Here is a 14720-nt window from a genome sequence, read left to right as displayed (position 1 = left end):
AAGTATCTTTTCTTTATGAACTAAAAAAATACCGAAGAAGTTATAAAATTCCAAATTTTTTCGAAGTTTGAAAAAAAAATCACTTTTTTAAGAAAAAAAATTTACTTTAAGTTGCAAAACAAGTAGTTTAAATAATACTTTTGTCCAACTTTTTTAGTACAAATAGAACATAATTTAATACTGAAGCTAGATCATTTTGGTTTCTTTTCGATCGGACATATATTCTTTTTGCTATTGCCGGCATCGTTTTCTAACACTTGTAAAAATGAAAGCTCGAGAAAACGCGCTTTAAAGGTTTGCCTGAGCATTCGCACCTGCTCGACGCTCGGCCACTAAAACTGTTCTAGCTTCGAAAATATGTGGAATTGGACTCTGGAATTTTAAAGACATATTCTTGGATAGTTTTGGAAGAGATTTAAAACAAAACAAAAAAATCGAGTTTTTGAAGCCTGTAAAGCAGACTTAATTCTATATATTAATATTTACACTATATATTCAATAGAGTCACCCTTTATCATAGAAAACTGCGTATATACATACATATGCACCAGCTCTTCATTTTAAATATTCCAAAAGAGATAAACCTTGAAGCAACGGCAAACGACAGATGGATATTTATGAGTAGCTAATAAAAAGAAAAGCTCGATAATAAGTTTCACTTACGAGTATACTAGAGAGAGCAGCAGCATCTACGCTTCATCACTATCCTCCGCATAAAGTGCAGATGGCAACTCGTAAAAGCCTCAGCTTCCACGCTTTGACAATGCACAACCAACACACAGACACAGAGGCGATGGAAAGTTTGAAAAATGATAATAGTAGCACATCCCTTGTGTGTATTTTAACATACATATTCCTCAAGTGTGTGGAAATCCGTAAGTGCTTATGTAGATGAGTGTATATGAGGTGTGTTCAAAAAATAACAGGATTTTTATTTACTTATGTTTTTATACTAATGTTCTCGCCCTTCATTTGATATTACGCAATTATGCCAAAATTTGTAATAGGTGGCAACTCTAATAAAAAAAAACTTATTTTAAAATTTAAACAATTAGACTTTTGGACAATTGAAGATTCTGACATTAGTCCTCTCGTAATATTTTATTTATTATTTCTAACAGGTGGCAACCCTGTTAAAAAAAGGAATTTAAAATATAAAAAATTTTGCCAATTGGATTCTGGGGCAATTGAAAGCTTTAAAATTCCCTCTATTATAATATTTTATTTATTATTTCCAACAGGTGGCAACTATGAAAAAATGCTTTAAAATATTAAAAAAAAACTGATAATTCGACTTTTGGACAACTAGAAATTATAAAATTCCTGTTTTTGTAATAATTTTTTTTTATTTCTAACAGATGGCAACTCTGTTTATAAATAACTGTTTTAAAATATAATAATTTCATTTCGAGATTCATATTATAATAATTGGAAATTTAAAAATTCCCGTTATTTTTTGAACACACCTCTTACATCCACACATAAATAAGAAAATATATTTCAATGTATGTATGTATTCCATAATGTGTACTACTATATATAGCTAAGTGCCGGCAAATATTACAAAAGTACTACTTTATACATACAAACATATTTACAGTTGTATATTTACATAGTTTTTACTTCTCAAGCCCCTAATATGTCATAAATTATTCCACGCCTATTGTGACCCATTATTCAAACTCAACAAGTTTGCGTTTTTATGACACACAAATCAATTCAACAATGAAAAGAAGTGTACATATACATATGTATGAGTATATGTATGTGTGTATGTGTATACATATGTATGTGTAAATGTAAAACTGTCTACGTGTGGGTAAAGCCCATTTTCCAAAAAAAAAAAATCTCATAAATGTAAATAACTGAGTACAAGCTATAATTCAACACGCACACGGACATATGTACAAACATTCCTACAAACACACACACTTACCAATCGCATATTTCTAGCATTTCATATTTAGTTAACACAATCTAGTGCTTCAGTTAGGTCCTTATAGCAGACTTGAGTGTGTTTGTGTTTGTTTGTTCGTCCGTTTGTATTTCTATTCAAACACTTGACCATCCTTGCTCACAAACTGACGGGCATTTAATCAACACTTTCACAAACACACCCACACTCAACACATAAACACATACATACATAAATACATATCAGCACACACATTCATATTGCCAATGCCTTGCGTATACTTTGCCACTTTATGTTTTAGTTGCGATTACGACACTTCTCTTGACTTGCAAGATCGCAAAAATTTTAGTGCAAAAGTTTATTAAGCGGAATTAATATTCATCAATATCAAATTGGCCGACATGGATGCGCGCTGTTCATGCTCTTAAAGCGACAGCTCGCGCATGTAGGCAAGGAGGCTTTAGTGAAATTGTTATTTATTATATAATCAGCGAATATATGTATGTATGAATGCAAGTATTTATCGTTTGATATTAGCGCTTTTCTGCGAAAAAGTTAGCATCTGCAGATTACGCAGAATTCGCAGAAAGCTTCATCTCTTCTTCAACAAAAGGATAGATTTCTTCGAGTATTTTGTACTTTACTCCACATGGCTATTGAGCTCAATGGAATATTTATTGAAAATCGTTTAAATAAGGCAATTCCAGTTGTTCTTGACAACCTGTCTAGAAATAAACATTCTAAATATGATATAATTCTAATAACTGGCTGAAATTACCAGCAACTCGACTAAGGTTAGGTGCTCAGCATCATACTAAATTTTGTTAAACATTCTGGATTGATTGATTCTTGAATCGAGAAAGAAAATGAGATTTTTCACCAAATGGAAAAAACATGTTTTATTTAGCCTTAGAAGAGATGAGGGACCGCAATGATGGGTCTAAATGTGAAGCATTTATATGTCGAATATGTCATGATTTTAATTCGCATTCCAGCACAATTAATATATCTGACTCAATCTTTAGCATCAAAAACACTTTTGTCTTCACTTAATAATTTATTTATTATTCTGAAATTTTTTACCTTATTTTTGTAATTTTTAAATCTTAGCTGTTGAAATATTTCTTTCTGTAGCTGAGCAGTTTGAGATCTTGATGCTTAAAAATTTCTTGTCTTTCTTGACTTGGCAAATTCCGCTCGTTTGCGGATTGCGTCCCACGAGCCGATAAAAATAATATTAGATTTCTTCTGTGGAAATCCCGAAATGGATCGTATATACAGTAGAACTTCCCTAACTCACCATAATCTACAACAAAATCTTCGAATTATGGAAGGTAATTTGTTTGAAATTTCAGCCAATTAAAGAGTTCGATAAGAGTTATTGAAGTTCGAGTTATAGAAGTTTAACTGAATATTGACTGCAGCTTAGTGTTTCAGACCGATATTGAGGGTTTAATTAGAGGTGCAAATTGAATCTATCCATCCATTAAGTTGTTAGGAGATAGTCAAGCGGCAATTGAGGTCATCGCCATGAAGTCTTTATGATTAAGCATATCTGAACGGTCAATCAATATACGTTTAGTATACTTAATATAATAATTAGTTAGAATACCGAAAGTTTATCTTAAACTAGCCAAATAATATTTAATCATCAAATGCTTCAATTGTAGCTTAAAGCAATGAAAGTTAAAAGAAAAGTTCAACTCTGCAAACTTATAAGGTATACCTTTAAATTATTATGGGATATAGGAATGCATATAGTTCACTTTTATTCGCATGCCATTTGGTCTCAAGTATTTTATATCTCTTTTTATTATTTTTCAAATTATTTTTGTTCGATTTCGAACACAGCCGCTCAAAGTATTATAATATTTTTAAAATAAATATTTATTTTTGTCTCCAAAGTTCTTCGCCTTGAAATACAAGCAAGTCAGTAGTTAACAACATGTTCTATAAACTTGTTGTAGATCGCAATGTCCCTGAGTTACATAACCAAATTTTAGAACTTTGTTGTTGTACTATTACAAATAAGCTATGTAATTTAATATTTTATTATTGAATAACGGCCGTAAGCCACTATGTTTGTAACAATTTTCTAAATCTAAAACAAAACTAAAGTGAATTAATATATACATATATCTTATATATGCATTGCTTAAATTTATGCTTCTTTAACAAATTACAACTAATTTAATTTCCAATTTGAAATATTTTTTATATGGGAGTTGTGTATATAAAGACGGTGGGCGCTTTTCTAACTGTAGACCAACTACTTTGTCAGAATTTCGTTTTAACAATTTAACTGTCCAATTGAGTGAGTAATAAAACAAAAACTCATAACTGAAGAATCGACACGTTCTCGGCAGTCACGATAAATATTTAAGAGAAGCAGGGTTGAATTTTTCAACGTTACCCCGACTCAAACAAATATGTTTCTAACGGGTGATTTTTTTGAGGTTAGGATTTTCATGCATTAGTATTTGACAGATCACGTGGGATTTCAGACATGGTGTCAAAGAGAAAGATGCTCAGTATGCTTTGACATTTCATCATGAATAGACTTACTAACGAGCAACGCTTGCAAATCATTGAATTTTATTACCAAAATCAGTGTTCGGTTCGAAATGTGTTTATCGACAAATTTTGTTCAGCGATGAGGCTCATTTCTGGTTGAATGGCTACGTAAATAAGCAAAATTGCCGCATTTGGGGTGAAGAGCAACCAGAAGCCGTTCAAGAACTGCCCATGCATCCCGAAAAATGCACTGTTTGGTGTGGTTTGTACGCTGGTGGAATCATTGGACCGTATTTTTTCAAAGATGCTGTTGGACGCAACGTTACGGTGAATGGCGATCGCTATCGTTCGATGCTAACAAACTTTTTGTTGCCAAAAATGGAAGAACTGAACTTGGTTGACATGTGGTTTCAACAAGATGGCGCTACATGCCACACAGCTCGCGATTCTATGGCCATTTTGAGGGAAAACTTCGGAGAACAATTCATCTCAAGAAATGGACCCGTAAGTTGGCCACCAAGATCATGCGATTTAACGCCTTTAGACTATTTTTTGTGGGGCTACGTCAAGTCTAAAGTCTACAGAAATAAGCCAGCAACTATTCCAGCTTTGGAAGACAACATTTCCGAAGAAATTCGGGCTATTCCGGCCGAAATGCTCGAAAAAGTTGCCCAAAATTGGACTTTCCGAATGGACCACCTAAGACGCAGCCGCGGTCAACATTTAAATGAAATTATCTTCAAAAAGTAAATGTCATGAACCAATCTAACGTTTCAAATAAAGAACCGATGAGATTTTATGCGTTTTTTTTTTAAAAAAAGTTATCAAGCTCTTAAAAAATCACCCTTTACTTAAAATAAATAATAATCGTTTCTTCTTTTTATTTTCGAATCAAATCTTTTTTAAAGCTTTTGTTTAATTATTAAGTTAAATCATTTTGTAATCGAATAAACGACTCTACAAATTATGTATTATTTTTTTATTTAAAATGATGTTTATATCATTTAATTTTTAATACTTTCAAATCCTGAAATTATTTTTTATTATTAATATTTTTTTATTTAAATGATTTTAGATATATTTCATAGTTATGATTATTTTTTATAAAATTGTTTGCTCCTATTTAAGAATTAGTCAAAAAAAACTTAATATGTTTTTAAATTATTTTTTTTTTTTTATATATATTAACATATTTACTTTTCTTTAAAAAAATTTCAGGATTTGTTAATTAAAATTAATTTAAAATAAAATTAATGGCAAACATAAAAATAAGTTTATAAAATAACGACTTTTGCGATAAAATATTGTGTATTGTAAAAATCATTATAGTAATAAATTAATAATTTTCAATAAATTTATTAACACTATAATAACAAGATCAAGGTTTTAAATTCATGTTATTATTATTTTCACTTTCTGGTTCATAATCAATACTGCCAACTATTTTAATGCATTATACTTACAGCAACAATTGTATTTGTAAAATAATTATTTCTATCAAAAATTTGCCAAGCAAAGTACATATTTTTATTTTATTTCAAATTGCTTCCGCAATAAGTTTTTATGTGAGTCACAAATTCAAATTTTACACTAAACAGCAGGATGCTTCCCCTGCAGGATATATGCATACCTACATAAGTATGTATAACAGTTGCAAACATTTGTCAACACCGTTAATATAATAAATTTCCATTTTATTACCATACCATAATCACATATTTTTATTTCAGCACACATTTTTCATATTTCCCCCCATTTGCCAGTTGACATTTTGGCGTTTGTCATTTTTTTTGTTCAAATTATGTTTTGAAATTATCTTTTTTTTGATTTATCTTATTTTTCAAATTATATTTTGCGATTCATGTTTGAAATAATTTCTTTTTTTTTTCAAATTATTTTTTTTTTCGATTTATGTTTTAAATTATTTGTTTGATTTTGATTTAACAAAATAAATTTTTTTAATTATTTTTTTTTATTTACTATTTTTTTAATTAATTTTTTTTATTTTTTTTTTTTATTTATTTATTTTCTTAAATTTTTTTTTTAATTATTTCTTTTATTTATTTATTTTTTTAATTATTTTTTTTTTAATTTATTTATTTTTTAATTTTTTTTTTTTTTTAATTATTATTTTTTATTTATTTATTTTCTTAAATTTTTTTTAATTATTTTTTTTTTTTTATGTAGACGCCACAATATTTGTATGCATTGCAATTTGAGTTAATTTTTTATCTAGCACGCTACTGTAATTCTTACCAAATACTCTGCCAGGCGTTAAACTGTCTTAACGCATTTGAATTATGCATAAATTATTACTTATTTATATTGCAATTATCACCTATATTACATATGTTTATTTGTTGTTGTAACTTTTACGGTTTTATGCGCACTTAAGAATTATTCATATTTTTATATGTGTAAATACATATTTTAGTATGAACAATAAAATTTTATTTGCATATTTCAACACGATTTCTATCGTTATAAATTCATGATTATTTTCATTATTTCACATTTAGTATAATTCCACATTTTATTTGTACAGTTGGTACAGTCGCTGTGTCAACACACATTAATTAAGCGCGCATGTTGTTTTATTAACGAATTTATTTATGTAGAATGACTTATATATTGAAATATATACATACAAACAAGTATGTGTATGTGTGTGTGCGTTGAATTTGAATAATTTCAAGCCGCAACAGTTTAACAGTTAACGGCTTAGTAGCTAAGTAGTTGAAGTTGAAGCATTTTTCGGTGGCAAAAATCAAACGTCTGTATTCCATAACGTGGTTTTCGGAAATAAATCACATTTAATGCTTGAACAACGCAACCACAACAACAACATCACAAATTCAATTCAATTGGCAACTACAACGGTAACAGCGCTCGGCACACACAAATCACTTGGTTAGTGCATATGATGCGATTATACGCTTAGGCATATCACTACACACACACTACTTTATTTATGTATGTTTGTATGTATATGTATATGTGTGCCTTCCGCTTTCAACACATTCATCTACATATTCATGACCTTCCATCCAAACTAACCGCAATTCGTACGACACTTACACACAATATGTTGCTTTACGTTTGCGCTAACGGTAAACTAAAATAACCGCATACTTTTTTGCTGAATATCCGTTAGAACGCGACCGTCTTGGCGGATAACTTGCTATCAACTGAACAACCGTTATGACGGCAACGTTGAAGGCGCGCAAAGTACGAGCCAGTGTATGTGTGTGTGTGCGTAATAACAGTTGGATTTGCAAACGGCAAGCAAGTTACGTTCCACACACGCACGCATACATTGATGGAATATTTGAAATAGCATGGCGCAACATGTTCAAACATGTTCGCTGTTGGTTGGTGCGCTTCCTGTTTCATTCATAAAACGCAAGCGAGCAGCAAAGTCGTGCAACCGTCGGTTCGAATGTGGAACGCATTGTTCATATGTGGAAAGTATTTGTCGAATGTGGAATATATTATTTCTTTGCTGTGTGTATTGCTCGCTGATGAAAGGTGTTGTTTATATGTGGAACGTATTTGCCATATGTGGAACGTATTGTTTTTATGTGGAACGTATTTCTTATTATCACACATGTTTTTGTTAGCTGCTTGCTGGTTCGCTCAAGAAGCGCGCCAAACGATTTTGTTAACACAGTCTTCGTCGTCTGCAGCACTAGCAGCGCAGCAGCAGCGGCAGCAAAACTTTCCTTTGCATACAGCAGGGCGTTTGCTCAATGTCACAGGAATGCTACACAAAAATACAAACACACACACATACACGCATGAATGTATGTTTGTTTGCATGTGTAAGCGCGCGCGCTCAAACAATGCGCTAGTAAACGCCACAATAAAGGGAATCGCCTTTTCGCTGGCAACGCATTTATGTCCAATGGCAAATAATTCAAACAAATTAAATAAAATGTTTCCCTTTTATTTCTCGCCTATTCCCGCATAAATATGAATGTATGCCGTGCCGACGTGGATGGGTGTGTTGAAATGCCGGATCATCAGTGCTCAAACGCACACCAATACATGTACTTATACATACATATCTTTTTATTTATATTTGTAGCACTTTGAGCCGTGGCAAGTAAACAGTTGGGCAATCCTCAACTGGTGGGTAGCATTTGTGGATTGCAAATAGAGTTAGAAGCATTTAAAAAAATTTGAATTTTTCAGTATTCCATTAAATAGGTATTCCCCAGCAGAAATAAATATATATGTATATATAAACAGAGTGGCCACGTTCTGATTTTTTTTGATAATAAAATTAGTAAGGAAGTATTGATTTCGGGTAAAATCAAATATTAAATACCCTCACAAATGTTAAATATTATATTAAACGAATGTAAAACATTTCAAATTTTCTTTCGAAATAATGTCTTAAATGTATGGTGTCAAATGGTCGGCAAAAAAAAATTAGATACCACAGTTGCCAATAATTTGGCATGGACTAATAGGAAACGAGTTGCTCTTCTCGCAGTTGTGAGTTTCTATCTAAGGTATGACTTCGTCGTTGTGTGTTTGTTGCTCCTCAATAGCATAGTATTCAAATATGAAGTCTTACCATTATAGAGGGTACAAACAAGTGATGGATCATGGTGTGAGGCTACCCGTGATGAGGATCAACCTGACTGTGGGCCCTTAAATAGCCCAGTATCGAAAGGAACTTTCATATACCTGTCGTCCTCCGTAATAAGATAGCCTTACTTGTGTAGGTAGGCCTATGCGCAAGTGGATAGGAAAACAGGACCTAGATTCGGGGGTCCAAAATATGAACACTAATAATCAAATAAATCAAACACCACAGGAGTCTACTTCAAACAAGCTGGAAGGAACTATTCAGACTATACAATAGCGAGCACTAACACTGGAACTGCAGTTAAACCTAACAACAGTGGGCGTGGCCCCGCCCCCTATTAAGTTTTTTATACATATCTCGCAAACCAATAAAGCTATATAAACCAAACTTTCTGCAGTCGTTTTTTTTTAGCCACTTCCTAATACAGTCCAAAAATGAAAGAAATCGGATCATAACCACGCCCACCTCCCATACAAAAGTTAGGTTGAAAATTACTAAAAGTGGGTTAACTCACTAACGAAAAACGTCAGAAAGACTTAATTTCACAAAAGAAATGGCAGATGGAAGCTGCACTCGGATTTTTTTACAAAATGGAAAATGGGCGTGGCGTCGCCCACTTATGGGTCAAAAACCATATCTCAGGAACTACTCGACCGATTTCAATGAAATTTGGTTTGTAATAGTTTCCTTACATCCCAATGATATGTTGTGAAAATAGGCCAAATCGTTTCACAACCACGCCTAGTATATAGGAAACCAGAACTTTGAAGACGGTCTGAATCGTTTACTTCACAATTTATAAAGTAAGTACTAGTGAAGATATCGGTGCAGAACTTTGCAAAAATACTATGTTAATAGTGTGGCAGCACCATTTTAAAAATCGCCGAAATCGGACCATAGGTTTTTAAGGCCCCATATATCGAACACGAGGACCTCGGTGCTTTTAACCTAATATTATGGTTTCCAACTTTCAATGGACTTTATACAATATATATGACGACTATGTGGGTCAAATTGTGTATTATATAATATAAATAAAGTTAAATAAATAAATTGCGAGAGTATAGAATGTTCGGTTACACCCGAACTTAGCCCTTCCTTACTTGTTAAATTATATGTAGGTGACAATAAAATAATAGTATTCGTGGGAGATTGATTTTCGGAAGATTGAGTTATAAGTAAAAAATGTGTATACTCCGATTTTCGAAGTTAGCCTCCAAAATCGAAATATTTGCCTTCGAAGTTTGAAAAAAGTAGGGTAATTTCACTAATCGCAAAATACACGTTTTTTACTTATGAGTCAATCTCCAGAAAAAACTAAGTTTGATCAATACCCAGATTTTGTCGTATAGTGCTATTATCCGTATGGTAGCAGATTCAAATTGAGAACAATTTCTAATATTATAATTATAGAATCCAAAATTCAAACGTTAGTCTAAATTAAAGAATAGCCAAAAGTGGGTCAAGCAATAAAATTTGACGTTTTAGAACAAAAAATATAACAACTTTCGTAACGATTATATGTGTTCAACTTAATCTCAATGAAACAAGAGGGTTTTTAACTATCACATGTCTAATTTAAAGAGAGTGAATTATATTACTCGCAACATAAGTGAAAACGAACTATTATGCTACCCTTCGACCATTTTATTTTTCTTCTTCTTCTTCTTGACTGGTATAGACACCGTTTACGCGGTTATAGCCGAGTCCACATCAACGCGCCACGCATCTCTCCTTTTGGCAGTTTGACGCCAATAGGTAATACCAAGTGAGGACAGGTCCTTTTCCACCTGGTCCTGCCATCGGAGTGGAGGTCTCCCTCTTCCGCGGCTTCCACCAACGGATACTGCATCGAAAACTTTCAGAGCTGGGGCACTTTCGTCCATTCGAACAACATGACCCAGCCAGCGTAGCTGCAGTCTTTTTATTCGCTGGACTATGTCTATGTCGTCGAACAACACATTCAGCTCATCATTCCATCTTCTGCGGTATTCGCCGTTGCCAATATTTAAGGGACCATAAATCTTCCGCAAAACCTTTCTCTCGAAAACTCCTAGTGCCGTCTCATCGGATGTTGACACCATCCACGCCTCTGCACCATAAATTAGGACGGGAATGATGAGAGACTTGTTGAGTTTAGTTTTTGTTCGTCGAGAGAGGACTTTACTTTTCAATTGCCCACTCAGTCCTTAGTAGCACCTGTTGGCAAGAGTGATTCTGTGTTGGATTTCAAGGCTGACATTATTATCGGTGTTGATGCAGGTGCCTAGGTATACGAAATTATCTACAACTTCAAAGTTATGATTGTCAACAGTGACGTGGGAGCCAAAACGCGGATGCGCTGACTGTTTGTTTGATGACTGGAGATATTTCGTCTTGTCCTCGTTCACCACCAGACCCATTCGCTTCGCTTCCTTATACAGGCGGAAAAAATCAGAACTAACGGCGCGGGTGTTGTTTCTAATGATATCGATATCATCGGCGTACGCCAGTAGCTGTACACTCTTGTAGAAGATTGTACCTTCTCTATTTAGCTCTGCAGCTCGTATTATTTTCTCCAGCATCAGGTTAAAGACGTCACACGATAGCGAGTCCCTTTGTCTGAAACCTCGTTTGGTTTCGAACGACTCGGAGAGGTCCTTCCCGATCCTGACGGAGCTTTTGGTGTTGCTCAGCGTCAGCTTACACAGCCGTATTAGTTTTATTTTTCTAATGGACTGTTTTCTAAACTTATCTCATCAATGCGATAAAATAATAAAATTATAAAAGTAAATAATCATTGTGAGGATTCGGAGGATTCGTGTATGTGTTCAGTATATATGTAGGTATGTATATACACAAAACCCAAAAGTATAATAAAAAAAATCATCCAAAACAAGAAACTAACCCGCATAAAACCGGCTCGTCTCACTGTAATCCATATTTCATTAAGCAAAAACTATTGATAGCCCAGCTTTGATTAGAGCGTATCCATGACATTTTTTTATGCTTTCATTAAAGCCAAGCGTGTTTTGCGGCGTCTTCAAGTTAAGCTGGTAAACTATTATGCGCCAACGCCAACGCCAACTAACTAACAACGAGCCCTTTACGCCCATTTTAGTTGGCTTTTTCATTATGACACACACAGGCACCGAATCGCACACACACACATATGTGGTGGTATGTGTTATTTATTATAAATGTCCGTGTGTGCATATGTTAGTCTGTCACCATTTATATCTGTTGTTATGCTCGTATTGTCAAGAGAGATGTTGCGCTGCTTGGTTTTTATTGTTGCAAATAACCGTACAATAACAGTGACAACAATATTTGACTTGATCTCACAACAACAACTGTTGTGTGACCTTTGTGTGTGGTTGGTTATGTGCACAGACATACATATGTTCCAGTGACGTAACAAATCTGAGCGACGTCGTATTTTCGGAATTAATTTGTCGCGAAAGTAAAAATAAGGGTAACTGCTGAAATTACTACTGTGTGAAGGGTGTTATTGTTGGCATAAAAATGAAACATTTTGTATGTAAGTGTATGTGTGTGTGTTTTAAAAATCAAGTTAAAAAGCTAAATAATGAAGATTTATAAATATAATACAACAAAATAATATTTAAATTGAAATCAATCAGAAAAAGTTTATATTTAGGCACTCTGTTGAGTCATATACTTACATATATAACCAAAAATTCCAAAAAGCATCCTACTTAACCCCTGCTAAATGCGAGATTTACAAAGATTTACCAAATGCATGTGGGTGGGTGTCGTTGGCGTTTCGTAGGAAATTCATGAAAGACTACAAAATTAATTTTACAGTTAAATGAGAAATAATAAATATACGGATGAAGCAATTCTCTAAACTTTTCCGTGGGATAACAATGAAATTCACAGAGAGGACGAAAAACCACTCATCTCAATATTTGCCGAACGACTACTGAACTAACAAATTGACTATTACCTAATATTAGAAAGGTTAAGAGGCGATAATTCTGCACTAAGAAGTAATAAATTGCTTGCCAGATGTGGTAAGATAGAGAAGAGAAATTACTTCTTCTTCTTCTAATTCGAAGAATTGTTAGACTCAAAAGCCAACGAAAAGAACTCCAGTATATACGAGGATATTCAAAATGTAACGGTAATTTTCAATTTTTTTTTTTTAAATAATATATTTTTCCATCTACATTAATGTTGTCGCATTCACAATAGTCCCCGATATTATGCATTAATACCAGTGCTACTTCCAATTGTCGAAATACTACTCAAACTCGGTTTTAGAGATAACCTTTGGCTCTTCCAGCGATTATGCTTGTAAAACGGCGGCCCTTCAAGATTCTCTTTATTTTTGAAAATAAAAAAACGCCACGGAGTCACATCTGGCAAATATGGAGGCTAGAGTATTGTTTTTGACCAAGAATTCACGAGCAAACAACGAAGCTTTTAATACCAAGCTCATAAAAACACGTATAACCTTATAATGACTGCTGTAGACAAAGTAATCAAAGAATTCAACTGAAAATGTTATCGTACTTCAGAGTCATGTATTTCAATACAATAAAAAAATATTTGACAAATGGGATCTCTAAACTAGTGAACTTTTGAAATTCCCACTATTTTTTGAACACTCCATGTATATAAAAAATACAATGTAAGGAGATATACATAAACAATTAGAGAGTTCTGAGAACAATCTAATAGTGTTAACTCAGGATGCTCAGTATGTCTCCAACGAAAATTCATTCATTTAATGAAAGATGAATTGATCTAAAAAAGAGGCAATGCATTATACTTCATCTACTTTATTTTTTCAATTAGAAGTTATCTAACCCGTTACAGCGATTCTGGTGAGTCTTACTTATAAGACCTCTGTTTAAACTATCAGCGACAGGAAGGGTTAACATATTTATATTAGAAGCTCTGGAAATCTATAATTTTTGACACTAACTGGAAGACTATCTCCAACAAATGTTATCTTTATATAACAATACGTGGGAATTATCCATACATAGCTGAATAAAAATTAGAGAGTGGAGAATCGAATATTACTTTTAAGACTTTTCTTTATTGAATTCAACTGGATAACTTTGAGGATGGTTTCACATACATGTAAAGTCTTTGTCCAAAAAACAAATCTCAAAAATAGCAGGAAGAGTCATGGTGTTAACATGCCAAGTTTTAGTTACTCTTTAAGCCAAATCAATTCAAGGTCTAAAGATATTTTTTATAGATCTACGATATATTACACGGGTCAACACAAAATTTGACCATAACTTTAAAGCAGTATATTTCCATTTCATAATGTCCTGATGAAAACGTTCTCCTTGCACTTCTGAATACGCTCCCATGTTGTTTTTGAATTTATCTAAATGAGCATGCAGCATATGTACTTTTAATGACATTCTGCAGCCCATGGCCTCAAAATTTTTTAGCATATTTTCAACTAGGTTTTCGTAGTTTTCGGCTTTGTTATTTCCTAAGAATCCACAAACGACTGCTTTGAAACTGTTCTAACTCGCTTTTTGAATACGATCCAGCAACGTTAGAAATTTCTGATCGGCGAAAATCTGTCTGATTTGCGAACCAACAAAAACCCCGGCTCTAACCTTTGCTTCGGATAACTTCGGGAAAAACTTTTTTAAGTATTCAAAAGCTTCCGAGATTTGATCCAGTTTTTTAACAAATTGTATCATCAACCCTAACTTAATG

The 14720-nt window shown here is 33.2% G+C and overlaps 1 protein-coding gene across 2 annotated transcripts in view; it reads right to left on the bottom strand.

Annotated features, from left to right (window-relative positions):
- Positions 1–7618, bottom strand: part of LOC105210416 (gonadotropin-releasing hormone receptor) — a 34928-nt gene extending 27310 nt beyond the window's left edge. The window contains exon 1 of one of the 2 annotated variants that reach the window (XM_011181350.3): positions 7508–7618. The gene's annotated coding sequence lies outside the window, so the exon portion shown is untranslated. Of the gene's footprint in view, positions 1–6685; positions 7386–7507 lie in introns of those variants that run through there. The other variant, XM_029039183.2, reaches the window with a different exon arrangement.
- Between the last annotated feature and the right edge of the window lie 7102 nt (positions 7619–14720).

The sequence above is a fragment of the Zeugodacus cucurbitae genome, chromosome 4, assembly GCF_028554725.1.
Source record: "Zeugodacus cucurbitae isolate PBARC_wt_2022May chromosome 4, idZeuCucr1.2, whole genome shotgun sequence".
Taxonomy (NCBI): Eukaryota; Metazoa; Arthropoda; class Insecta; order Diptera; family Tephritidae; genus Zeugodacus; species Zeugodacus cucurbitae.
The sequence above is the reverse complement of the archived record's forward strand: the minus strand, read 5'-3'. Positions and strand labels throughout refer to the sequence as shown.